The sequence below is a fragment of the Emys orbicularis genome, chromosome 7, assembly GCF_028017835.1.
Source record: "Emys orbicularis isolate rEmyOrb1 chromosome 7, rEmyOrb1.hap1, whole genome shotgun sequence".
NCBI classification, from domain to species: Eukaryota; Metazoa; Chordata; order Testudines; family Emydidae; genus Emys; species Emys orbicularis.
The window spans coordinates 64,542,018-64,569,980 of NC_088689.1; positions in this window are offsets into that span (position 1 = coordinate 64,542,018).

Below are 27,963 nucleotides of genomic sequence, written 5' to 3' on the forward strand. Positions count from 1 at the left end.
TGAGCCATGGCATTAAGGGGTAGGCTGGGTCCCCAAGGATAACTATAGGCATTTCAACATCCCCAATGGTTATTTTCTGGTCTGGGAAGAAAGTCCCTTCCTGCAGCTTTTGAAACAGACCAGAGTTCCTGAAGACGTGAGCATCATGTACCTTTCCCGGCCATCCCACGTTGATGTTAGTGAAACGTCCCTTGTGGTCCACCAGTGCTTGCAGCAGCATTGAAAAGTACCCTTTTCGGTTTATGTACTCGCTGGCTTGGTGCTCCGGTGCCAAGATAGGGCTATGGGTTCCGTCTATCGCCCCACCACAGTTAGGGAATCCCATTGCAGCAAAGCCATCCACTATGACCTGCATGTTTCCCAGAGTCACTACCCTTGATACCAGCAGGTCTTTGATTGCGTTGGCTACTTGGATCACAGCAGCCCCCACAGTAGATTTGCCCACTCCAAATTGATTCCTGACTGACCGGTAGCTGTCTGGCGTTGCAAGCTTCAACAGGGCTATCACCACTCGCTTCTCAACTGTGAGGGCTGCTCTCATCTTGGTATTCTGGCGCTTCAGGGCAGGGGAAACAACTCACAAAGTTCCATGAAACTGCCCTTACGCATGCGAAAGTTTCGCAGCCACTGGGAATCGTCCCACACCTGCAACACGATGTGGTCCCAGCAGTCTGTGCTTGTTTCCCGGGCACAGAATCGGTGTTCCACGGCATGAACCTGCCCCATTAACACCATGATTTGCACATTGCTGGGGCCCGTACTTTGTGAGAGATCTATGTCCATGTCTATTTCTTCATCACTCTCGTCGCCGCGCTGCAGTCGCCTCCTCGTCTGGTTTTGCCTTGGCAGGTTCTGGCTCTGCATACACTCCAGGATAATGCGCGTGGTGTTCATAGTGCTCATAATTGCCGTGGTGATCTGAGCGGGCTCCATGATCCCAGTGCTATGGCGTCTGGGCTGAAAAAAGGCGCGAAACTATTGTCTGATGGAGGGAGGGAGGGGCGACTGACAACATGGCTTACAGGGAATTAAAATCAACAAAGGTGGCTGTGCATCAGGGAGAAACACAAACAACTGTCACACAGAATGGCCCCCCTAAAGATTGAACTCAAAACCCTGGGTTTAGCAGGCCGTTGATTTCATGGAGGGAGGGGGAAGCAAATGAATACAGAACAGATCTGGTCCATTTATTGTTTTGATCCACTCCATCTATCTTTTACATCTTAGGCTGGCAGCAGACGGTGCAGCATGACTGATAGCCATCGGCATCTTCTGGGTGCTTGGCAGAAGATGCTGCATTACGATTGCTAGCCATCATCATCATCAAGACGGTGCAATAGGACTGCCGGCAGGACTGAGTCTCCAGGAGACAAAACATGTCTGCCCAGGCGCCTCTGACCGAACTCACTGAGGAGTACGACGACGATGGCTACCAATCGTAATGCACCGCTGCCAAAAGGCAAGGAGCTGCTGCTGTATAGCAATGCAGTCCCACGTCTGCCAGCACTGTAACACGAGCGGACTCACCCCTGCGGCGCCTCCTGCTGGTCTCTCAGGGAATTAGCTCGACCCAGCCTCCAGAGCGCCCTCTGCGGGCCGGTGATCTGCCTTGCTCTCTACTTCTGGGCCCCGTGTCCCTCCCAGGACCCAGGTGCCCCTTGCTCGGGGTGCTGCACCCTGGCAGTACCCACACGCTAGGTCTCCCCTCCCAGGGGAACCCCCACCCGCTAACCCTACCTCGCCTCAGCACTAGGCCACCGCCAGTCACCATCTAGCCCCCGCTCCCTGGGGCAGACTGCAGTACAGGCCACTCATCACTGGCAAGGAGGGTTTGGACCTGCTGCCTTGGTCTAGCCCTGGGCTGCCCTCTGCAACCCCCAGTACCTCCTGGCCTAACACTAGGCCGCAGCCGGGGGCTTTCCAGGCTGGAGCTCCCCAGCTCCTCAGCCTTTCCCCAGCCCTGCTCCACCCAGGTACTCTACTCTAGTTCCCTGCAGCCAGGCCCTTCTCTCTCTGCACTCAGAGAGAGACTACTGAGCTTCTGGCCGCCCTGGCCTTTATAGGGCCAGCTGGGCTCTGATTGGGGCGTGGCCCAGCTGCATCTACTTGCCCCAATCAGCCCAGGGTGTTCTGTCTCACCCCTCCATCCTTTCCAAGGGCTGTTTTTAAACCCCTCAGAGCAGGAGCGGGTGATCACCCCGCTACAGGCACCCAGATGACATATGGTGACAGTGAGCTGAGCTGAGCGGGCTCCATGCTTGCCGTGGTATGTCGTCTGCACAGGTAACCCAGGAAAAAAGGCACGAAACAATTGTCTGCCGTTGCTCTCACGGAGGGGGGGGGGGCTGACGACATGTACCCAGAATCCCCCGCAACACTTTTTTTGCCTCATCAGGCATTGGGATCTCAACCCAGAATTCCAATGGGCAGCAGAGACTGCGGGAACTGTGGGATAGCTACCCACAGTGCAACGCTCCAGAAGTCGACGCTAGCCTTGGTACTGTGGACGCAGTCCGCCGACTTAATGCATTTAGAGCATTTTGTGTGGGGACACACACACAATCGACTGTATAAAAACGATTTCTAAAAAACCGGCTTCTATAAATTTGACCTAATTTCGTAGTGTAGACATACCCTTAGGAGCTGTGCAGGAGGTAAAACGAATTGCTCATGTGCCCCGTAGGGGTAGACAGTGCTTCATTCATATGTTGTTCTGTATTCCAACCCAGAGAGATGAAGTACGTTGAGAAGAATCCAAGCTGGAGGGAAACGCTTTGAAGATGAAATATTTGAATGAAGAGTAGGCTCTCTGACACCTGTGCACTGCCAGCCACAACACACACAATTATTCATTCCCCAAGGAGAGAAACTGTAAACCAAAGGCAAAACAAAAGATGGATTAGTGACCTTCAACTCATCAGATAGAGACAGAAGAGTAACCAAGATGAGGAATGTCTTGGAGACTCAGAAAATGAAGCAACAAAGGACTTCCTGGCTATACCACAAGGGGAGAAAGAAAGTGGCCAACATTTATGAGAGACTGGTGATCAAGAAAAAAAGAAAAGACAGACATGAACAAGTAGCATTTGCAAGAACCAGGTGGTCCCATTTGCCTCAGGAGAGGGATGATTGGTGTCACCATGTGACATTCATCCTGAAGTGGCAGTAATGAAGGATGATGATGAATATAACCTGCACTTAGCCAACAGCATTAGTTACAAGGTAAATCACATTTAGTGTTCTCCATTCTTGAAGGATGTGTGTTAAATATTGATTTACAACATTATATTGCTCTTTTCTTATGATCCAATATTATTCAGAGACTAATTTTTAGTCTTTGTATTAAATTTATTCTTCTGGGTACTGCCAATGGCTTCACAAACTGAGTTCAACCTGCCATGTAACCCTGGATGTCTTAGAAGCTCTGCTGTTGTGACTCACAGCCAAAAAAACCAACAGCCAGCAGATGAGCATGCAGTTCCTTGAGTGTGTGTGTGCTGTGGAGCCCTGGTTCAGTGCTCAGACCTCAGCAGCCTGTCTACAACACAACAGCCCAACTCTGGTCTCCACCAGCCTGGAATACTACTTGCACAGTGAACCCAACACTTTCCCAGTCCCAGATTTCCCAAAAACCATCTGCTCTGAAGCATCCAGCCCTCTTCTGGAATACTCAGAGAAGTAATAAGGTGCATTGCTCGTTTAATGAGACAAAAGCACATCTAATTATGGTTTCCTATGACGAGGAATTCCCCCCATGTCATAATGCAGTTTACCTTCCTTTCATCAGATTTGGCCAGTGCCTCTATTTCCCCTCTTGGTTGGGTGGTTCAGCCCTCCAGCTGAACCAAAACCTCACCCTTCAAGGATAAACAAAAATAGTTAAAAAGGGGAGGGGGAATCAGAACGGTCTGGGCCACAGACTTTTTATCAGGATCTGACTGGACACATTTAAGAAGAAGTTAACCCTTCATGTAGTGCTCAAATAATACATTGCTCAGCTCCTCTATAAGCTTCCTCACAGGCTTCTCTTTCCCTTCTGAAAGATCAGCATTCTTGCTCTTTCCTTGTCTCCTTCTTGACAGAGAGAGACTCATGTTAAGTTCTACCATCTGCATGGTTTGTAAACAGCCTACAGTTCTCATAATTGGAGAACTGGTTTGAAATCAAAAAGATGATATTCAATAAAGACAATCACAAAAGACTACACTGAAGCAGCACAAATACAAAATGGGGGGTAACTAGCTAGGTGAAAGTACTGCTGAAAAGGATCTGGTGGCTAGAGTGGATCACAAAATGAATGAGAGCCAACAACGCGATGCAGTTGCAAAAGAGGCTAATATTCTGGAGTGTTGAATGTAAGACACGGGTGGTGAGTGTCCTACTGTACTTGGCACTGGTGAGGCCTCAGCTGAAGTACTGTGTCCATTTCTGGGTGCCACACTTTAAGAAAGATGTTGACAAATTGGAGAGAGTCCAGAGAAGAGCTACACAAATGCTAAAGGGTTTAGAAAACCTGACCTTTGAGGAAAAGTTAAAAAAACAACTGGGCATCTTTAGGCTTGAGAAAAGAAGACCGAGAAGGAACCTAATAGTCTTCCAGTATGTTAAGGGCTGTTATCAAGAAGACAGCGATCAATTGTTCTCCATGTCCATTGAAGGTAGGACCAGAAATAATGGGCTTAATATGCACCAACGGGGATTTAGGTTAGATATTAGGAAAAAACTTTCTAACTATAAAAGATAGTTAGGTATGGGAATAGGCTACCAAGGGAGGCTGTGCAATTCCTGTGATTGGCAGTTTTTAAGAACAGGTTAGATAAACCCCTGTCAGGGATGGCCTAGGTATATTTGATCCTGCCTCAGTGTAGTGGACTAGATGACCTCTCAAGGTGCTTTCCTGCCCCACATTTCTATGACTGCTGAATTGCAAACCCCAGAATCCCTATGTTTTTGAGTGCAGGCCATGCCATAGGAGTGAGCTGAACTCTGAGCCTCTCAAAGGCCCAAGCTCCCCTGTCACACACTACTACATTTCGTGTGTGTGTTAATTTTGTGGTGGACTGGCAGTGCTGGATGCCAGTCTTTATTTACCGAACAGGTGCAAAGGCCATAGTAAGGCATGCTTCTCCCCTCTCCCTGCTGACACACCTCAGACCTGACTTAGAGGGACCAGATTTAGAGGGTGAAGGGCAGTTCTTATACCCATTCAATGCACGGCTCCTTGTTCAGATTGCAAATAAGGGGTCCAAATAATGGCAAGTTTGGGATTATCTTTGTGATGTGGACATCTATCCACTGAGATTCCCCATTTCATGTAGGCCACTGAATGGACATCAGACAGTAACAACTAACCAAGGTTGGATCTGGAAGGTTGACTTAAAGTGAGCATTACTCTATATTCCATCAGCAGGCCTTTTGACAGGTTTTCAAAAGGGGAGAAGTCAGAAACAGACTCATAGATCCCAATGGCCCCTTCTGGCCTTAGAATCATCTTGTTTGACTTCCTGTGTAACATGGGCCATAGAATTTCTCCAGAAATAATTCTTAAAGCAGATGTAATCATGGACTACATGATGTGGCATATTAATATGGTTACACAGTGGTCACCATTAGTCATCCACAGTTAAGAGTTATCCCCTCTTACACAGTAAGTTTAAGTAGCATATACAAAGGAAGAACTATTGTGCAGTAACTATGAGTAAAAGCCACTCTTTCTTAGTGCCAAGTACCAAACATCAGTATCATGACAAAACAATTGTATATCTATGTAAGGAGACAACATAATATAACTCTTTAATCCCAGCACTGTGGTTCAGTGTAAGCTAGTGTATCAAATAGTGCGTCCTGCTCTTTTTGGATATTAATCCTGACAGAAAATCTTTAGCTTTAGTCAATGTAAATTCTTTAACTACTTGGCATGCTTGTAATACAACCTGTTCTGACCCTAAAGCCTATACTGTTAATCAAAATCAAATCAAATCTACGCAAGATTTTATGCACAAAAAAACAATCAGCTCTAGTTTAGACTGAAGAATTGTACTTTACTTTGACCAAATATGAATGCTGGAGCAAATTCTAGAAGAGAAGAGAGCCACAACCAATGAAACCAGTTTTATATATTATCAATGGACGTTATCGATATCAATGGACTTACTTCAGATCCACAGTATTGAAAAAGGAGAATCAGGGTCAACACTTTTATTATTATTATTATTATTCCTGTGTACAATACGTTGGATAATTATTTTTCTCTTCTTTTGAGAACTAAATCAAATCTCTACCTATTCCCAACAATATTTCATTAAGAAGTAAAATTTCATGCTTCAGAGTAAATGGAAATTTGGCAGACTTTGCAACTCTTTTAAATAAAAGATCAGAGATAATATATTTGGTGGCTAGTAAACATTTTTCCTAGACTGTGTAATTTCTTGTTATCCAGCCATTTTAGTCATGCCTTGCTTTCTACTTATAGAGCCAAGACTCAGGAATGATAACCACTACCACAGTCATATTTGTTAAGCGTAACAGCCTTCTATTCATTGTAAGTCTTAACCTTTAAGTTTCCAATTTGGGTTTAAACCTTTTATATCTGTGAAAAGCACTCCATATTTCTTACTAATTAGGATTTCCCAAGAGAAGCAAAATAAGGTTTGCGGAATGTAAAACTAGTTTCATTAGTACAATAATTCTGCTCAGTACAGTATTTCCCCCATCACAGTTTATAATGTCCTCGAATCAGAATGCATTACTATTATATAATGAACGTTTTATCAAACCCTAGAGTTTGGCAGTAAGTTTAAGATTATGTTACCAATCCAACCATTACTAGATATGAAAAGCTTTTCTTTGATTCTTTCCTCCACCTTTCTAGTTCACCATATAACCAACTGTTTGAAAATATACAGGTTTTAAAATGAAAATTGCATGTACACCTCTACCCTGACATAACGCGACCCGATAGAACACGAATTCGGATATAACGCGGTAAAGCAGTGCTCCGGGGGGTGGGGCTGTGCACTCCGGCGGATCAAAGCAAGTTCGATATAACACGGTTTCACCTATAACACGGTAAGATTTTTTGGCTCCCGAGGACAGCATTATATCGGGGTAGAGGTGTACTAAGGTTTCATATTTTAGAATCATTTCATTAATGAAAGAAGCACAAAGTCACTAGTCATAACACTGTCAAATTCCATGGTAGTTTAGTGCTAGAAGTTGTCCTTGCTGCTAGTGCAGAACTAACATTGCAGCTGGACCAAATCACAGTCTCTACCAGCTTGTTAGCTTAATAAAACACAGGACAAGACACCGGAAGATAATCTTGAGCCCCTTTTGACACAGCCATCAAAATAAGGAGTTGCCTGGATCTAGCCATCTTTCATGTTTGCAGTAAGCCTATCAATCTGATGGTATCTAACAAGTTATGAAGAAGCAAAGAAAGACCAATATAAATACCACTTCCTTAGCTGGAGGTGGAAGGAATAGACTAGCTCAGTGGTTCTCAAACTTTTGTATTGGTGACCGCTTTCACACAGCAAGCCTCTGAGTGTGACACCCCCCCCCCTTATAAATTAAAAACACCTCTTTACATTTAACACTATTATAAATGCTGGAGGTGAAGCGCAGTTTGGGGATGGAGGCTGACAGCTCGTGACCCCCCCCCCCCATGTAATAATCTTGCAACCCCCTGAGGGGTTACGACCCTCAGTTTGAGAACCTCTGGACTAGCTGGTTGGCTCGAAGCATCCATCTTCTTGCCTATTTAAGCTTGCCCTCTACATTCAAAAAGCATCTTGTGCCAGCCAGCTATCTGGCTGATAAGGATAGAAGGGAACCGCTCCCAAGTGTAAATGAGACCCAGGATTGTACAGGTGGCCCTTTTGCCTATGGGAAAAGAGGAGATACGAAATCCTTGCAAACTGAGGTCTTGTCTTGGGAACTGGTATTTCCCCTATGTAAGGGAGGCAGAGAGGATTCAAAAGGCAGTTGAATCCTAGGGGTTGGCCCCAGAAGGTCTACCCAACCATATAACCAAAATGTTGGAGTCCTGAACACTGCACTGAACCCATTTAAGTGCCTGGTATGAAAGAACAGGAAGGAGTATATGCATGACATCCCTCCCAGTATAAAACAAATAAAATTGGCGCCTGCCATTTAACATCCATCCTACATGTCTATTATTCATTCGCCTGAGTGTTCTGATCAATGCTTTTTCCTTCTGTTCTTTGCAGTTACAGGGATATGCCAATTTACTTGTTCCAGGAATTTTTTTAAAAAAGGACACCACTGCGATTTTACCCAAAACTTTCAGCTACCTCCAGATGTAAAATTTGGCACTCAAGACATTATGTGGATCTGAAAATCTTTGTGAAGGACTGAAAAGATAAATGGAGCATAAAAGCAATTAATGGAGTGATACGTAAACTATTGGTGACATGGCCAGGTATATATCCTGTGGGATGCATTGAATTAAAGGGCCATGGAAGAAGTACTTGATAACCTAGCTGTGGTTTCATTTTTCCACTGGTCATGTTAACTCACCATGTATTTTAGTGCTGAGTCATAACACAATACCAAAACCCAGGTATGGGTAGCAAAGCAAACATGCTGTAAAAGCCATATGAAGTATAAGAACTTGGCTTGTCCTAGTCCATGATGTCAATCAGTGTGAGATGGAAAACAGGGAGCAGAGGAACAAGAGTTAGGAGAACAAAGAGAGAAAGAGGAAGCAAAAGAAAAGAAAGGATTAATTTGGTGTCAAGATTTTCTCCCCCTGGTTGCTACTGTGCTGAGGTGTCACTTTGAAAGAAGATGATGGGAAATGAGTGCACAATCCACAACCAATGTTTCAGGGCTACCTTTTCAAGGTGTATCAGGCATACTAGAGAAACTACAGAATGTCATGAGAAAGTATCTGTAACGAAAGAATGTAATATGAAGTGCCACTACCAATTCAAGCATGCTGCAGATTATGACAAGTACAAGGGTCATGCATGCCAGTGTCGATGAAGCTAATGAATTGTCAATGGAGTTTTCATTGCACTGAAAACATTATTTCCAAGAACTGGTGAGATTAGGGAATGTCCAATATATAGTAGATTTGAAGTGCTGAAGCTGATTGCAAAGCATACTACTGGGGTTGGGGAGGGACGTTGGGGAGGGGGCTATTTACAGAATGGTGGATGGATCTCTCTGAAAAGAAGAAACTGTATTATATAGCAAGTTTCTCCTCTAACATCAACCAGGCTGAAGACTAAGGCTTGGTCTACACTTACCCCCCAATTCGAACTAAGGTACGGAACTTCAGCTACGTGAATAACGTAGCTGAAGTTCGAAGTACCTTAGTTCGAACTTACCTCGGTCCACACGCGGCAGGCAGGCTCCCCCGTCGACGCCGTGGTTCCCCCGTCGACGCCGCGGTACTCCTCTCGTCTAGCTGGAGTACCGCAGTCGACGGCGATCACTTCCTGGTTCGACTTATCGCGTCCAGACAAGACGCGATAAGTCGAACCCAGAACTTCGATTCCCAGCCGCCGAACTAGCGGCTGGGTGTAGACATACCCTAAGTGATAAATACTTGCCAACAATGGGAAAAGAAAATGAAATAGATTTTGTAACTTACCCCATGTTTTGCACTATAAGTGCAGATATAGTAGATTCTACCTCTAGCTACTATATTTTGGACCTAGAGTAAGTTAAGGAACTTGTTTTCACTGGAAGCGTTCACAAAACAAAAAGCACCAATTCATTCAAAGAATGCCAAGCTCTCCAACAGCAAGCTTCCTTGGGAACAGAGGTATGGTAGAAGAATGAACAAGTGTTCTCCAAGGAAAGAGTTGATTTCAAGTGCATATCGCAGATATTTGGGGGGGCTTTGTTTTGCAGAAAGTGAATTTCAGATTCATAATCACAGGTTTTCACATCAGAAATCAGATTCTAAGATTTATAATCCTCCAAGCAAGAAATGGGCTGCCCTTATGTACGGGAAGTATACTATGTGACCTATGTACACAACCAAAACTGCTCAAAGAATGGATATCAAATAGTAACAAATTCACAAATAAGCTACAGTCCAAGTATCATTTGTGGAAATGATCTGATGAAGTATTGTGAACAAAGGCATTTGAGAAAAATCACAACTGTTTGCGGACAATTAAGAAACGAAGTGAGAGGTGAATTTAGTTGAATAAATTATTGGTTTTCACTTATTAAACTAGTTCTAATTTTAGCAAATTGTTTTTAATTTGCCCCTTTAACAGCTCTTGGTCACATCTGGGACTTTTCTCCTCTTTGGATTCCATCTGTTTGTTCACTTTTCTTGTTTTTATCTTTTTATTGCCCTTCACAAAATCTTTAAGCAGATTCATGTTGTCTATGGGTCTGTTTATGGATTTATCTTCCTTGCTGAAGGCTGTGCTTCTAAAGTGATTTCATTAGCTTTTCACTTGTTTAGATTTTTTTTTCTTCTACGCTAACTCCTTAATCTTCTGTGCATTTTTTCCACAAATAGTCTGATGGGTTTATTGGCTATATCAAGACAGGCTTTTTTGATTGCAGTTCTTCTGGAGTTTTGCCTGGGAGGGTTTAAAAGTACAAATCTTGAAACTGTTTTCACCTTATTTTGTAGTTTCCTTTGCCTTCAAAAAGAAGCATGGTTAAGTCCATAAAAAGTTACTTCTTGGCTAGTCATTAGATTTGTATTTTGTTGCATGCGTATTCTATCAGCAGTTACATTTCATTTCTGACACCAATTCCTGTGTCATCAAAGTGGGAGCGACTATTTAGGTGTTGTCCCCAGCAACTGCACATTAATCCAGAAGTCAACTGTGCAATGTTTCTCCTCCTCAACGTTTAAGACATCTAATGTAATGAACCCCTAGATGGCAATAAAGGAAGTGTGACTGGTTGTCGAAGACATATCCCACCATTCACACATAGGTACGTCTTTTTGTTAAGAAATGGCCCGGCCGACACTTAAAACTTACATCAATCTAGCTATGTCGCTCAGGGCTGTGAAAGTTGTCATGTCCTCAGCACCATAATTATGTCAGCCTAACTCCCGGTGTAAATGTGGCTAAATTAATGGGAGAATTCACCTCGCAGAGAGCTGGATTAACTGGATGGATGGAAAAATCCCTTCTGTTAATGTAAGAAGCGTCTACACAACAGTGCTATAGGAGCACAGTTGCAGCACTGTAGCTGCTGTCGTGTAGACATACCCTCAGTGAAATGACTGTATGTAACCAAACCTATCACCAAAATACCAGCTTGAGGGGAGAGATATATATATACCCACATACACACACACCCCTGCAAGATACAGGATTAGAGGTAGGATTTTCAGAAGTGCTATAATGGCTTAGGGGCACAGATCGCATTGACTTTCAATGCAACTTGTGCATCTAAATCATGCACTTTTGAAAAAATCTCTTCCCAGATGATATAGGGAAGTGGGAAACATTCAGAGGGAATTTAATTGAGCTAATTACATTGTACTTATCTAAGTATGACTGAGGCTGGTAGACACTACTGGCCCAATTCCTATTCCTTGCAGCTTGAACAGTTTCCATACTTTCATCCACCTTTCTATATTGGGAATGTCTGTGAGGGGGGAATGTCGGGGGGAGAACAAGAGCAGTGGAAGCATGTGACCGTGAGAAGCAGGCCAAGGAAAAGGAGGGCTAGTGAGGGGGAAATAGAACTCAGGAACAGGTTTGGGTGTTTGGCTAACGAGGAGGGGACGCAGCAGGTGGTAACTGATGGTGGGAGGCAGAGGAAGAAAAGAAGGGCAGCTAGTCCAATAGACAGGGGGGAGGAGTTGATGGAGACAGCATCAATACTCGGCCCCGGGAGGATACAGGATGGCAATAGGGGGACTATAAGGGAAAATGGAGACAGACAGGAGTTACGGCCGCAGGGAACAGGGGATAGATTGGTAGATTGCGCTGCCCCTAGGCAAAGGCAGGTTTATGTGATTGGGGACTCCTTACTGAGGAGGTTAGACAGGCCTGTGACCAGGGCAGACCCAGAAAACAGAAGGGTGTGCTGTCTGCCGGGCGCTAAGATACGGGATGTGGACCTGCGGTTGAAAAGGATCCTAAAAGGAGCAGGTAAGAACCCCTTGATCGTCCTTCACGTAGGAACGAATGACACGGCTAGGTTCTCGCTAGAGAGAATCAAGGGAGATTATGCCAGGCTGGGGAAGACGCTTAAGGAAGTCGAGGCTCAGATTATCTTCAGTGGGATTCTGCCTGTTCCTAGAGAAGGACAGCAAAGGGCAGACAGAATTGTGAGGATAAATAGCTGGCTGAGGGAGTGGTGCTATAAGGAGGGCTTTGGGATGTATGGCCACTGGGAGGCTTTCGGGGACAGACAGCTGTTCTCACGGGATGGACTTCACCTGAGTAGGGAAGGAAATAGACTTCTGGGAGGGAGGCTGGCTCATCTCATCAAAAGGGCTTTAAACTAGGAACTTGGGGGAGACGGTTGGGAGATGTCCAGTTAATCTCCACGCCAGATTCCAACACTGAAAAAGAGGGCAAAGAGATAAGCACAGATATAGATAGGGGTAGGGAATTGGACATAAGAAGGAGGGGGCGGATGGACACTACGGGGTCCGTACCAAAGTGCATAACTAATGGGAGAAAGGATAGACAGCATACGGTAAGATGTTTATACACCAATGCGAGAAGCCTAGGTAACAAAATGGAGGAATTGGAGCTCCTGGTCCAAGAAATGAAACCTGATATCGCAGGAATAACCGAAACGTGGTGGAACTGTAGTCATGACTGGAGTACAGGTATGGAAGGGTATGTGCTGTTTAGGAATGACCGGAAAAAAGGTAAAGGTGGGGGTGTGGCACTGTATGTCAATAATGAGCTAAAATGTAAAGAAATAATAAGTGATGGAATGGATAAGACGGAGTCTGTCTGGGCAATGATTACACTGGGTAAAAGAACTACTAGAGCCTCCCCTGAGATACTGCTTGGGGTGTGCTATAGACCGCCGGGATCTAGCCTGGATGCGGACAGAGAACTATTTAATGTTTTTAAGGAAGTAAAAACTAATAAGAGCTGTGTAATCATGGGGGACTTTAACTTCCCGGACATAGATTGGGGAACAAATGCTAGTAACAATAATAGGGCTCAGATGTTCCTAGACGTGCTAGCAGATGAATTCCTTCATCAAGTAGTAGCTGAACCGACGAGGGGGGATGCCATTTTAGATTTGGTGCTGGTGAGTAGTGAGGACCTCGTTGAGGAAATGGTAGTAGGGGACAACCTTGGCTCGAGTGACCATGAGCTAATTCGGTTTAAACTAAATGGAAGGATTAACAGAAATAAAACTGTGACTAAAGTTTACGATTTCAAAAAGGCCAACTTTAATAAATTAAGGCAACTACTTAGGGAAGTGGATTGGGCTAACATACTTAGAGAGCTAAAGGCAGATGAGGCCTGGGATTATTTCAAGCTGAAGTTGCACGAGCTGTCCGAGGCCTGTATCCCGAGAAAGGGGAAACGGTTAGTAGGCAGGAGAATTAGACCTAGCTGGATGAGCGGGCGTCTCAAAGGGGCGATTAAGAAAAAACAGAAAGCGTACAAAGAATGGAAGAGGGGAGAGATCGGCAAGGAAACCTACCTTATTGAGGTCAGAGCATGTAGGGATGCGGTGAGAAAGGCCAAAAGCCAGGTAGAGTTGGACCTCGCGAGGGGAATTAAATCCAATAGTAAGAGGTTTTATAGCCATATAAATAGGAAGAAAACAAAGAAAGAGGAAGTGGGACCGCTGAAGCATGTAGATGGAGTGGAGATTAAGGATAATCTAGGCATGGCACAATATCTAAATGAATATTTTGCGTCGGTGTTTAATAAGGCTAATGAAGGGCTTAGGAATAGAGGGAGCAGGACAGAGGGGAATAAAGGAGGGGCGATTGACATTACAGTATCAGAGGTGGAAGCCAAACTTGACCAGCTAAATGGGACTAAATCGGGCGGACCGGATGATCTTCATCCTAGAATATTGAAGGAGCTGGCGCGAGAAATTGCAAGCCCCTTGGCGATAATTTTTAATAAATCTGTAAACTCGGGGGTGGTACCAATGGACTGGAAAATAGCTAATGTGGTTCCTATTTTTAAGAAGGGGAAAAAAAGTGACCCGGGTAACTACAGGCCTGTTAGTTTAACTTCTGTAGTATGCAAGGTCTTGGAAAAAATTTTGAAGGAAAAAGTAGTTAAGGACCTTGAGGTGAATGGCAATTGGGACAAATTACAACATGGGTTTACGAAAGGCAGATCGTGCCAAACCAACTTGATCTCCTTCTTTGAGAAAGTAACAGACCTTCTAGATAAAGGAAATGCGGTGGATCTAATTTACCTCGATTTAAGTAAAGCGTTTGATACTGTGCCGCACGAGGAATTATTGGTTAAATTAGAAAAGATGGGGATCGATATGAAATTCCAGAGGTGGATAAAGAACTGGTTAAAGGGGAGACTACAGCGGGTAGTACTGAAAGGTGAACTGTCGGGTTGGAGGGAGGTCACCAGTGGGGTTCCTCAAGGTTCGGTTTTGGGTCCGATTTTATTCAATCTATTCGTTACTGACCTCGGAACCGAATGTAGGAGTGGGCTGATAAAGTTTGCGGATGACACAAAGTTGGGAGGTATTGCCAATTCGGAGAAGGATCGGGATATTCTGCAGGGAGACTTGGATGACCTTGTAAATTGGAGTAACAATAATAGGATGAGATTTAATAGTGAGAAGTGTAAGGTGATGCATTTAGGGATGACTAACAAGAATTTTAGTTATAAGTTAGGGACGCATAGGTTGGAAGTGACGGAGGAGGAGAAGGACCTCGGAGTCCTGGTTGATCGCAGGATGACTATGAGTCGGCAATGTGACGTGGCTGTGAAAAAAGCTAATGCGATTTTGGGATGCGTTAGGCGAGGTATTTCTAGTAGGGACAGGGAGGTGCTGCTTCCGTTATACAAGGCGCTGGTGAGACCTCATTTGGAGTACTGTGTGCAGTTCTGGTCTCCTATGTTTAAAAAGGATGAACTCAAACTGGAACGGGTACAGAGAAGGGCCACTAGGATGATCCGAGGAATGGAAAACCTTTCCTATGAAAGGAGACTCGAGGAGCTCGGTTTGTTTAGCCTAACCAAAAGAAGGCTGAGGGGGGATAAGATTGCTCTCTTTAAATATATCAAAGGGATTAATACCAAGGAGGGAGAGGAATTATTTCAGCTCAGTAGTAATGTGGACACGAGAACGAATGGATATAAACTGGCCGTGGGGAAGTTTAGGCTTGAAATTAGACGAAGGTTTCTAACCGTCAGAGGGGTGAAATTTTGGAACAGCCTTCCGAGGGAAACGGTGGGGGCGAAAGACCTTTCTGGCTTCAAGATTAGGCTTGATAAGTTTATGGAGGGAATGGTTTGAAGGGATAACGTGATTTTAGTCAATTAGGCATTAACGTGCCATGGCGGGTAAAATGAGGGTCCGGCTGTAGAATCTTGCCTGTATGCTCGGGGTTCTGCTGATCGCCATATTTGGGGTCGGGAAGGAATTTTCCTCCAGGGTAGATTGGCAGAGGCCCTGGAGGTTTTTCGCCTTCCTCCGCAGCATAGGGCAGGGGTCGCAGGCTGGAAGATTCTGTTGTGGCCTGCATCATGCGGGAGGTCAGACTAGATGACCATATTGGTCCCTTCTGACCTTAAAGTCTATGAGTCTATGAGGATTCCCCTCCCAATTAGCCAGGAACCCACTCTCAGCCCCCTTTTAGCAATATGGGCAGGGCAGGGCGATCATGATTCCCTGACAGCTTTTCACCACTCCCAACTGAGAACCCGATTTACAGTTGTGTAAGGTGGGCGTAAAATACTACCATTCCAGTTCTGTACATTTCACTCTGACTTTGCATAGGACAGTGGAGAATGAAGCTGGTAGATTTGGGATAGAGTTTAGCATTCATGCATGCACACTCAGTAAATGAAATCTTAGTTTAAAAGTAAGGATAAAACAAAAGAATACACAGGACAAGGAAAAAATACTAATCCATTTAATGGCTGCCCTCTTATGAAAGGACTTCAGTCATGGTGAGCTGTGAATCCTAGAATTCTGTCCCTCAACTTGATGATGATGATGATGATGATGATTAAAAAAGTCTGCAACACTGATAGCGTTTTCTATTTCCTGAATTGTTTTGCTCCTCTCTTGAAAATAAACTATTTCCAATCTTCTTAACCTCCGCCCTTATCTTACACTGAGTCTGATTCTGATCTTACCCCTGTTTTTTACTGCTGTAACTCAATTGACTCACCCAACTTACTCCTGATTTATTTATTTAGACAAAAAATGGCTTTCATCAAAAAGGAAATTTCTGTGGGAATTATCCATTTTCAATATTGTGTTTTTGGAAAGAAGTGGTGAAAGGAAAGCTATTAAATTGAATACCCCAGCTTTTGTCAACAGAAAACTAAAATGTTTTAATTTTGTTTTTCAATTTCCAAAATATTTCAGTTATTATGAAAACCATTTTGTGGGGAAATGTCCGTGAAAATGAAGAGCTTTTTTTAAACAGAAAATAAAATATTTCCCAACCAGCTGTATTTTATATATAAATGCCTTTAAGTTATTACCTCAACTGCAGCCTGTCTTTTTGCATCTGTCTTTAGACTGTAAACTCTCTGTGGCAAGCACTTTTTTTTTTTTTTTCAAAGTGCTAAACATATTGTTGGCACTTAAGTTATAAAAAAATATTTGTAATAACTAAAACCCAAATCTATGCCCTTTACACTGACCTGTGCTGAGAAGCAAATCCCTGATTTCTGCCTCTACCTCTCAACTGTTCCGTTGAAACTCCTAACTTTCAAAAACATACTCAAAATCCCTCCTTGTACCCCTGGAAACATAGAATACACATGTGGTTCTAGAGCATCTCAGAATCTGCTCCATTAACCCTCTGTGTACTAGAACTCTGGGATACAACACAATAGGCATCTTTGCAAACATCAAGAGACACCCCAGATTGCTGAGGGTAGAGCAAGCCATTCTTCTTCATCACAAGGTAAAACCCAGCCGCTACTTCCCCACAGTTTATTTTCACAAAAGTTAAACTGTTTTCAGTAATGCTTTAGATGCTGTAGTGAGAACACCATCAATAAAGCACATTATGGACTGAGTCCATGGGTGGCATCTTTCACCTCATCTTCTGTCACTTCACAAAGAACAGCTGAGTGGAGGTTCATCTGGGAGCAGGAGTTGTTTCCTCATAATAAGCCAAATCCTGAAGTCCTTATTCATTTCTTAGTTCTCATTGAGGAAACACTTCCACTGAAGTCACTCCTAATGGGAATTTTGACTGAGAAAGGATTTTAAGATTTGACCCATTAATAATAAATGATGAGTAGTCAACAGCACCTGTTTTTCAAAGATCTCAAAGCACTTCATAAATGTTAAAATTTTGAGCCCAAAACACTGTTTAAGGCAGGTAATAAATGACAGCGGAAATACTTAAAACTAAATAAATGTGGCAAGTAATATTATCAATAGTCATATCTAGAGTTGAGTGAAAAATCAGAATATCCAACCACAGGAAATTCCAATATTGCAATATTTGGTTTTATCCCAAATTGGGATTTCCTTCCACTGTTGTTGAGAAGATTAAAAATATATAGGAGGATAAAACAAACTTTCTTCTAAAGGTCACTAAATCAAGTCCGGCACTAGACTAATTTAAAATCACGACCATCTGCTGGCTCTTCAATGGCCTATGTGAAATAAGCTGGTGGTCACGGTCCAGTTTCTGTTAAAAAAATGTATATATGACAGTCACCACCATGAATTCTATCTGCTATCTTTGTTGGCAGAATGACCCGATGAATAGTATAAATTCAATTAACTGACTTAGAGAACAGTCGACCTTATTGAAAGAAAACTGGAGTATTAAAACATCTGAAACAATTTTATCTGATTTTTACCCCTGAAATAAAAAAATAAATAAAATTGACTTAGCTGGTCAAAAATGAGGGGAAATTGGTGAATATATTTCAATTTTTTTTCATTTTGAAATTTCAAAATTTGAAAAATTTAAACCAACTTTAAGAAACTGGTTTTAATTTAGCCTGTTTGTACTGTTGGACTTTTCCTGGATCAGAAACATGAAAGAAACTAAATTTCGTTGGTATGAATCATACAAACAAATAATGTCTAAGCTCACAACTAAATTACCTTTTATTAAGAAAATATTTGTGTAGCAACTAAACAAAATTTATTTTTGAATGGCTCAAAGAGATTATTAAGGATGTGCAACCACTAAAGATGTACAAGAGGGTTTTAGGTTTTTTTTATTTAAACAGAACTCTGAGCTAAATTTAGCAACAAAAAAAATGAAATAGTTCAGAAATCTCTCGTGAACCAGGATCAATTGGGTGGAAACAAAAAAAATATCCATTTTACATGATTTTTTTTACCCCAAATCAGGCAAAACACGATGGATTTAGCAGAGTCTTTCTTCAGGTCCTTGAAGTTCAAAGAGAAACCTTGTTTACCCAACCACTGATTTTTGCACGTATATATACATGCTGTGGAGAAGGAACTATGTTAACATGGAATTGTTTTATGAACTGTTGCTATAGGATAAGTGAAAGTGTAGAATGAAGACCATAAAAAATACTTGCTGAGGGGTGCACAGAGACACAGAGGCTTGGACTTCTGGACTATGGACTTCTGGACTATAGGTTCTGCACGTTTGGAACTTTGGGTGCTTGAATTTGAAGGGTTGTCAGTTGGCTCCTGAGGGAAGAGGGAGCAGGAGCACAGAAGGCGTCAGGCGAGCAAGACTGTGACCAGGAAGGGAAGCCTTCTAAGAAGCAGAAGGGCTCCTGGATGCTTTTGTTATGTTTACTCTGGTTAACTAAAACTTTATTGGTGTTTCAAACCCAGATGTCAGAGGTGTAGTCAGTCGATGGGGTTTTGAAGAGATCTGCAAGGCCCTTGAAATGGAGTTAGGAAAAGCAGCCATGATCACCCAATATTTACGGACAGGTAAGCCAAGAGGAAGCTTAGAGAGCTAAAAGGCCGTACTAGTGACCAGAAATACTGGTTGAACAAGGTGTGTGCCCAGGAAGGGGGCAGGCCATAACACAAGCACACACTCAAGATGTTTGTATTATTATAGTTTTTGCCCTATTACCATGATGGCTGATAGCAATTGTAGCCTATGCATGCTCAGTGTGGCACTCTGTTCCCTTCTAATAGTGGCTAACCCAGCTAGAGATTGATGAGCCTGTTACAGCCTTAGTTAAGTGACACGTCTTCTAACTCAGGCAGCAGTGGCTTAAGTATTAAGCTCAAGAGGTTCCTGGTTTGATCCCCGCTGCCAACAACCCACCAAGGGTGCATTGGCGTCACACAATTACAATAATGGTTTTTGTAAAGTAAGCTTTATTTAAAAAAACATTCAACCTGCATAGAAGATTTTGACCCTGCATTGTGCTCTCCATACTTGTGCAAAATTCCTATTGATATTAATGGGAGGCTTGAGCATAGATCGGGGCAACATTTCTCACACCTTATTTTGCCCACGAGGAGAATTATTCAGTATTTGTCCTTTCCAAATAAATATATATATATATATATATATATATATATATATATATATATATATATATATATATATATATATATATATATATATATATATATATATATATAAACAAACTTTTTTGGGGTAAAAGGGTCATTGAGGGCAAGGGTCTTCATTAAAACATCTCCCCTTTAGAAATTCAACACTTTTCTTCCTTGGCAACTTTCTGGACCTAGTTACTTGTGGCTGAAATAGCTCCTCCTTAATAAAATACCCAACTGAAGCCCTGCAGACTGAAGTCTATCCACAGCACAGGTATGACACAAGCTATGGCTCTGAAAGCTTCCCAGCAGTGCTTGCCCAATGGGACAGTTTTTAATGAAGCGAAGGAGGTCAGTTAGTCTATATGGCCAATTCAAACATCGGCGTCTCGTCTAACAAAACTTCTAACAAAAGTGACAGTTGTGGAGGTAGTTTTACCTATGGGGATACCTGCTCCACAGGAATTAGACAGAGACCACAGACGCCGGAGGAGTCACTCATTAATGATTAGCTAGTGAGGTCTAGTTAAAAATTAACTGGGGAAGAGGCCTAGTTAATTATTAGAGACTAGATCAGGGGTAGGCAACCTATGGCACGCGTGCCGAAGGTGGCACGCGAGCTGATTTCACTGCTCTACAGCCAAAATGCTTCTGAAATAAATGTAGTCAAACTTTACTAATTCTGGGTCACTGAGAATGAAAATGATGCTTAAAATTGTTGATTGGCTCTAGTTTTCAAGATATGCTATTGGGTCAGTATATACGACCCTTGACTTGGGAATGGCGGAGGATAAGTGAGTTATAAAGGGAAGGGATCTCAATTTAAACCAGAAATGACTAAAATACATCTTTGACTGGATCTATGAATAAATCTATGACTGGGTTTGGACAGTACTTGCTTTTTAGGCAAAACAATGAATGATGCAATCTGAAGCTGGTATTGCGTCATACATGATATGAATTGCATCATGTTATTCCTAGAAGTCATGGATGATGCAATCATAACGAAGCTTACATCACTCTGCTGAACAAATTGCCCTATATCAGCTCTAGAAATCATACAGTGTCATGCTCTCTTATTTGTCAGTGTTTGATTTTGCAAAGGGACACATTTCTGTTTAGCCAAAGTGAGCAGAGATGCCTCGTACTTGTGTGAACAGTGCAGATAACTTCTGCTATGTTTGTGGTGAAGTGACTTTTGCATCACAAAAGCGCAGTCTAACCACTATGGTTAAGAAAGCCTATCACCTTTATTTTGGCTGCAAAATTGGAGATCAGGACAAGAGGTGGGCCCCACACATATGCTGCAACACTTGTGCAACAAATCTTCGCCAGTGGTTGAACAGGAAAAGGAAATCTATGCCTTTTGCAGTGCCAATGATTTGGAGAGAGCCAACAGATCATACCAGCAATTGTTACTTCTGCATGGTGCCTCCAGTTGGGAAAGGTGTGTCAAAGAAGAAAAAGTGAACTGTGCATTATCCAAACATTCCATCAGCTATACGCCAGTACCCCACGGAGAAGGACTGCCGGTTCCTGATGCACCAGAATCATTCTCACTTGAGTCAGACGAGGAAGAGGAAGAGGATGAAACTTCTGGTTCTGAACCATCAATGTCACAGGACCCACACTTTCTCCCATCCTCCTCCTCTGAACCACACCTCATAACACAAGGTGAACTGAATGACCTTGTCAGGAATTTGGAACTACCCAAGAGTAAGGCAGAGCCATTGGGCTCCAGACTACAGCAGTGGAATCTCCTGGCAGGTGATGTTAGGGTTTCCATGTTCCGTGACCGTCAAAAGGATCTTGTCCCATTCTTCTTCATGGAAGGTGATCTTGTAGCCTGCAACAACATCATCGATGGGGTGATGGCAGCCCTCAACATCGTTCACGATCCAGATGAGTGGAGACTGTTCATTGATTCATCGAAGACGAGTCTTAAAGCTGTTTTACTGCATAATGGCAATGTTTTGCCATCAATTCCAGTTGGTCATGCAGTCCATATGAAGGAAACCTATGACAACATGAAACAACTTTTGAGGTGCATAAACTATGACCAACATCAGTGGCAGCTTTGTGGCGATTTGAAGGTTGTTGCTCTCTTGCTTGGTCTGCAGACTGGATACACAAAGTACTACTGTTTTCTCTGCAAATGGGATAGTCGTGCAAGAGATTCCCACTACATCAAGAAAGATTGGCCACTCCGACAGTCATTGGAGCCTGGGAGGAAAAGTGTTCAGCATCCACCACTTGTTGAATCAAGGAAGATTTTGTTATCACCCTTACACATCAAGCTGAGTCTGATGAAGAACTTTGTCAAGGCCATTGACAAAACACAAGCAGCTTTCAAGTACCTCCGTGGAAAATTTCCAAGGTTAAGTGAAGCTAAGATAAAGGAAGGTGTCTTTGTTGGTCCTCAGATTCGTGAACTTCTTCGAGATGATGCATTTGACCATGCACTGCGTGGCAAGGAAAAGACAGCATGGAAAGCCTTCCAGTTAGTGGCAATACATTTTCTCGGAAACAACAAGGCAGACAACTACAGGTTGTTGGTGGAAAACCTCCTCAAGGCATACAAAAGCCTTGGTTGCAACAAGTCACTAAAGATACATTTTTTGCACTCTCATCTAGATTTTTTTCCGCCGAACTGCGGAGCAGTGAGCGATGAGCACGGCGAGCGATTTCACCAGGACATTGCAACAATGGAGAAACGCTATCAGGGCAAATGGAGCCCATCAATGCTTGCAGACTATTGCTGGACAGTGACAAGAGATGCTCCATTTAATGAATACAAGAGACAAGCCAAGAAGCGCCGAGTAGACACTGAATAGGACTAAACTATGTACAGAATAGTTTTTTGCCTTTTGTTTCATAATAAATTTTATTTATATAACCCTTTTGCTGATTTTTAAAGTGTTACATAAACAGGACATGTGAAATATTATCATGTAAAGCAACCATAAACACATGAAAAGACCTAGGTTTACAATTTATGATTAAAACTCTACTATCTACACAATATACATAGACATAAAATGTAAAAACTTAAATATCTTAGAAACAGTAGCCAATCAGTTGTTTTAATTGTCATATTTGAATTCAGCACATCAAAATACATAATAAATAGCACATTTTATCTCTGAAGCAGACAACTTCTCAAAAATTGTAGACCAGTGTTTTCAGTGGCACTCACACTGCCCGGGTCCTGGCCACCTGTCCAGGGGGCTCTGCATTTTAATTTAATTTTAAATGAAGCTTCTTAAACATTTTACAAACCTTATTTACTTTACATACAACAATAGTTTAGTTATATATTATAGACTTATAGAAAGAGATCTTCTAAAAATGTTAAAATGTATTACTGGCACGCGAAACCTTAAATTAGAGTGAATAAATGAAGACTCAGCACACCACTTTTGAAAGGTTGCCAACCCCTGGACTAGATCATAATTACACTAGGGGAGGATATCTAATCATGAACTAGGAACTAGTTAGTGAAGATTATCTAAAGGGATTAGTTAATGATTAAATTAGAAAAATAGTTATTAAGTAGAAAGCAGAGAAGTTAAAAAAACTATTGGGAGAATTATCTATGAATAATTCCTGGGGAAGACTAGCCCCATATTTAACCATTCAGAACTAATTAATGATTACTGGGCATGGTTAATTAATAAACAAATTAATGCATGATAAATGTCTGACTATTTACTGATTAACTCGGGGTGCTAATTATTCAGTTATTAACAGGTAGAACTAGTTAACATATTAACCTGCAAAAGAAATGCAGTCCTTTACTAAACAAGCAGAGTTTTCTTCAATGTTGCTGTAACAAATTATTTTCAGATTTACAATACTTCTACCTTTAGCTAAACTTTTTAAGTTTTGGAGGTGTGAGATGTGTAAAAGACTTCATTTTTTAAGATGTGTATTTGATAAACAAAAGCACACATATCTGGAAATGTGTGTTGCTTTTCCCCCTAACCACATTAGAAACTTCCTGTCCTTATGTTCAGTAAACACAATGATATGTTGAAGATATAAAGATTTCTCTTTGCAAATGTGCAATTTGTCAGCTAGTTTATGAATATTTACATATTCACAGGCCTGAAATCTGTCACAATTGCATATGAATGATTTTGTTTTTAATCAGATAATGGATAGATTTATTATTTTTTCCCTAACTAGTATGGCAACATTGTGGAGAGAAAATATATTAAATATGTATGTGCACACATGGCTACAAGAAAGGTATTCACTCTTCCCCTTATGCTCGTCTAGGGATGGTCTAAGAACATTCTGCAGCATATACATTTTGACTCAACATAGTGGTCTGTTAGGACCATCAACTGAAAGACTCCCATTGACTTCAATGGGCTTTGGTCAGGCTCTTAGTGTAACAAATGATTTCTGAATGACAAAATCCAAAGGGATATGACAATACCTGTTTATAAATTATACAGGAAGACAAAATTAGATTGAAGACGTGGGGGAATAGTACACTACCTAAAAGATGCCATAAAACCTAATATTATTTCTGAGTAGATATGGCCAAAAACCAAAATATATCTCAATGAAAATTTCAGTTGAAAATATTCAGGATTTTTTAATCCATAAAAAGAAATCAAATTTTCAATGAAAGATTTCACAAAACTTTGAAAAAAATCTGACTAGCTCTATTTCTGAGTAGAGGTTGGATTAACAGTAGAAACTGAATGGAGTCAAATTCTAAGTCAAACAGATATCCTACCAGCCTCCTAATAATTAAAAGGCTATTGAATGCGCAATGGTGAAGGAGATCAAAAAGATAACTAGGTCAAATAAATGAGTAATAAAAGGTGCCTTCTTCTACCCATGAATAAGCTAGCCAAATAACACTTCAGGACAAAGTTTAGGGAAGCAGTTGTCAACACCTTAAAATAATTGCTTCTTGGACTAGCTAGTTCTAGAGCACACAGGCAGAATACTTGACCCTTAGTAATACAATACACTGTGATTGGTTTAAGTGGCAGCTATATTTGAGCCACTAGATAATTGTGACCACAATATAATTAAGTTTGACATTCTTGTGGGAGAAATCATACCAAAATTGTTGCATCATTGTACTTTAAAGAAGAACATTTAAGTTTCAAAATAAGCATACATGATATATCAGATAATTTATTTTGTCCATGAAAGGAAGGCTCTCTATATTTTGCCTTTTTTTAATGCTTGGGCCAATTTTACCTACTGAGAAACAGCAGTTCTTTTGATTCAGTCAGTCATTTAACACTTCACATATAGCATATGTAGTACCATGGTTTTTATTTTGTTGTTAAAGCTCCATTTTTAAACTGAGTGTCCAGGTTCTTGCTTGGCTGCACCTCAAAGATTGAGGTCAAGCCAGTGAGGTTGTTCTGTCAGGACTGCATGGCAGTCACAGTTACACTACTATATATATCTCACTTCACATTTTATTTGTATACTCAGCTCCAGTATCTTGCATTACATTTTTGGGTTGGACAACCAAGACAGAGCCTGTGCTTGAATTTGGGTTGGCATCACTGGAAAGCTTGCCTGCGTCTGACAGTCATACCATTTTTAACTATCATAATTTTGCATTCACAGTTTAGACCTTGAGTAGAAAGAGGAATTGCAGGGCAGGCAGACAAAAATAGTGTTAATTGTTTATAAATTATGGGCACTAATATATTTCTGCAATTGGTAATTTCTACTTGCAAGGAATAATGCTTCTTTTTTAAAATAAACAAAATTAGGACAACATTTTTTTTCTTTTCTTTTGTTTTTGCACACTGTGCTATGCTAGATTGCAGTTGTCAAAGTTCAGGGCAACTGCATCTGTATTTCCTCTCTGTGATTGAATAAGGGCACCCACTCTCATACCATTGCCTTTCTTGGGTGCAGATCCACATATCACTCTCCAGGGTGTTTCCAGGCTGCAGTTTTCTGCCTTCAAGATGTTATACCCAGCAGAGATAGCTCACCTGCTTGCTTTCTCACCAGAGGCAGTTAACAGGTGCAATTTCTACAGTTATATATTACCCAGACATCACTTCTTATGCAAACCTATTTAATTCTTAAGGTAAAACCATTATAGAGAAAACATTGCAAACATTGCAAAAAAAGAACCTATATGCATATGTCATAAACAGATAGTTAAGGGTTAATGCCTCTTTTACCTGTAAAGGGTTAAGAAGTTCACCTAGCCTAGCTGACACCTGACCATAGGACCCAATGGGGGGGCAGGATGTTTCAAAAGGAAGGAGGGAAGTTCCCTTTGGGTATGTCTACACTACAAGAGTAGTTCGATTTTACTTAAATCGAATATGTGGAATCGATATTACAAAGTCGAACGTGTGTATCCACACTAAGGACAGTAATTCGACTTTGTGAGTCCACACTAACGGGGCAAGCATCGACATTGGAAGCGGTGCACTGTGGGCAGCTATCCCACAGTTCCCGCAGTCCCCGCTGCCCATTGGAATTCTGGGTCGAGCCCCCAATGCCTGCTGGGGAAAAAAATGTGTCGAGGGTGGTTTTGGGTAACTGTCGTCATCCAACTGTCACTCCCGCCCTCCCTCCCTGAAAGCGCCGGCGGGCAATCATTTCATTTTGCGCGCTTTTCTGGTGAGTGACAGCGCGGACGCCACAGCACTGCGAGCATGGAGCCCGCTGCGACCATCGCTGCAGTTATGGCCATTGTCAACACCTCGCACCTTATCATCCACCTTTTCCAGAGGCAGATGCTGAGAAATCGGGCGAGGAGGCTACGGCAGCGCGGTGAGGACCTGAAGTCTGAGAGTGGCACAGACCTGTCACAAAGCACGGGACCCCGCGCCGAGGACATCATGGTGGCAATGGGTCATGTTGATGCTGTGGAACGGCGATTCTGGGCCCGGGAAACAAGCACGGACTGGTGGGACCGCATAGTGCTGCAGGTCTGGGATGAATCACAGTGGCTGCGAAACTTTCGGATGTGGAAGGGGACTTTCCTGGAACTTTGTGAGTTGCTGTCCCCTGCCCTGAAGCGCAAGGACACCCGGATGCGAGCAGCCCTGAGTGTCCAGAAGCGAGTGGCCATAGCCCTCTGGAAGCTTGCAACGCCAGACAGCTACCGGTCAGTCGCGAACCACTTTGGCGTGGGCAAATCTACCGTGGGGGTTGTTGTGATGCAAGTAGCCAACGCAATCGTTGAGGTACTGCTGTCAAAGGTAGTGACCCTGGGAAACATGGAGGTCATCATAGATGGCTTCGCCACGATGGGATTCCCAAACTGCGGTGGGGCTATAGATGGAACTCACATCCCTATCCTGGGACCGGACCACCAGGCCAGCCAGTACATTAACCAAAAGGGCTACTTTTCAATGGTGCTGCAAGCACTGGTGGACCACAGGGGACGTTTTACAAACATCAACGTCGGATGGCCGGGCAAGGTTCATGACGCTCATGTTTTCAGGAACTCTGGTCTGTTTAGACGGCTGCAGGAAGGTATTTACTTCCCGGACCACAAAATAACTGTTGGGGATGTGGAGATGCCTATAGTGATCCTCGGGGACCCAGCCTACCCGCTACTGCCCTGGCTCATGAAGCCCTATACTGGCGCCCTGGACACTGAAAAAGAACTCTTCAACTACCGGCTGAGCAAGTGCAGAATGGTGGTGGAGTGTGCTTTTGGACGTCTCAAAGGGAGATGGGGAAGCTTACTGACTCGCTCTGATCTCAGCAAAACCAATATCCCCATTGTTATTGCAGCTTGCTGTGTGCTCCACAATCTCTGTGAGAGCAAGGGGGAGACCTTTATGGCGGGGTGGGAGGTTGAGGCAAATAGCCTGGCTGCTGATTACGCCCAGCCAGACAGCCGGGACGCGCTGTGCATCCGGGAGGCTTTGAAAGCTAGGTTCCTGAGTGAGCAGGGTAACCTGTGACTATGAAGTTTGTTTACAGAGAAGCTGAACCTGCCCCCGTTTCTTTACCCAGTGAATGTTCACTATCCTCTCCAGTCACATACCCCGTTCACCCCGTTCCCCCCCTTCCAACACACGTTTAAAAATAAAATCACTGGAAATTTGTTAATGAACACCGTTTTCTTTATTACTGTTTTCGCAGTAAAGTGTTGAAACTGGGACGCAGACTGTGGTGGGGAGCGGGTGTAGTGTAGTGATGCAAAGGACGCTTCTAAACTCGAGGAATGACAGGCTCCTGCTCCTAGAGCAGTCCGCACTGGTGGACTGGTTGTTTCAACGGAGCCTGCCACCCCGCCTGTTCGGGACTCTGTGTGTGGGGGCTATGTGACTTTGTGGCAGGGGGAGGACGGTTACAGATCCCCTGCTTCGTGGC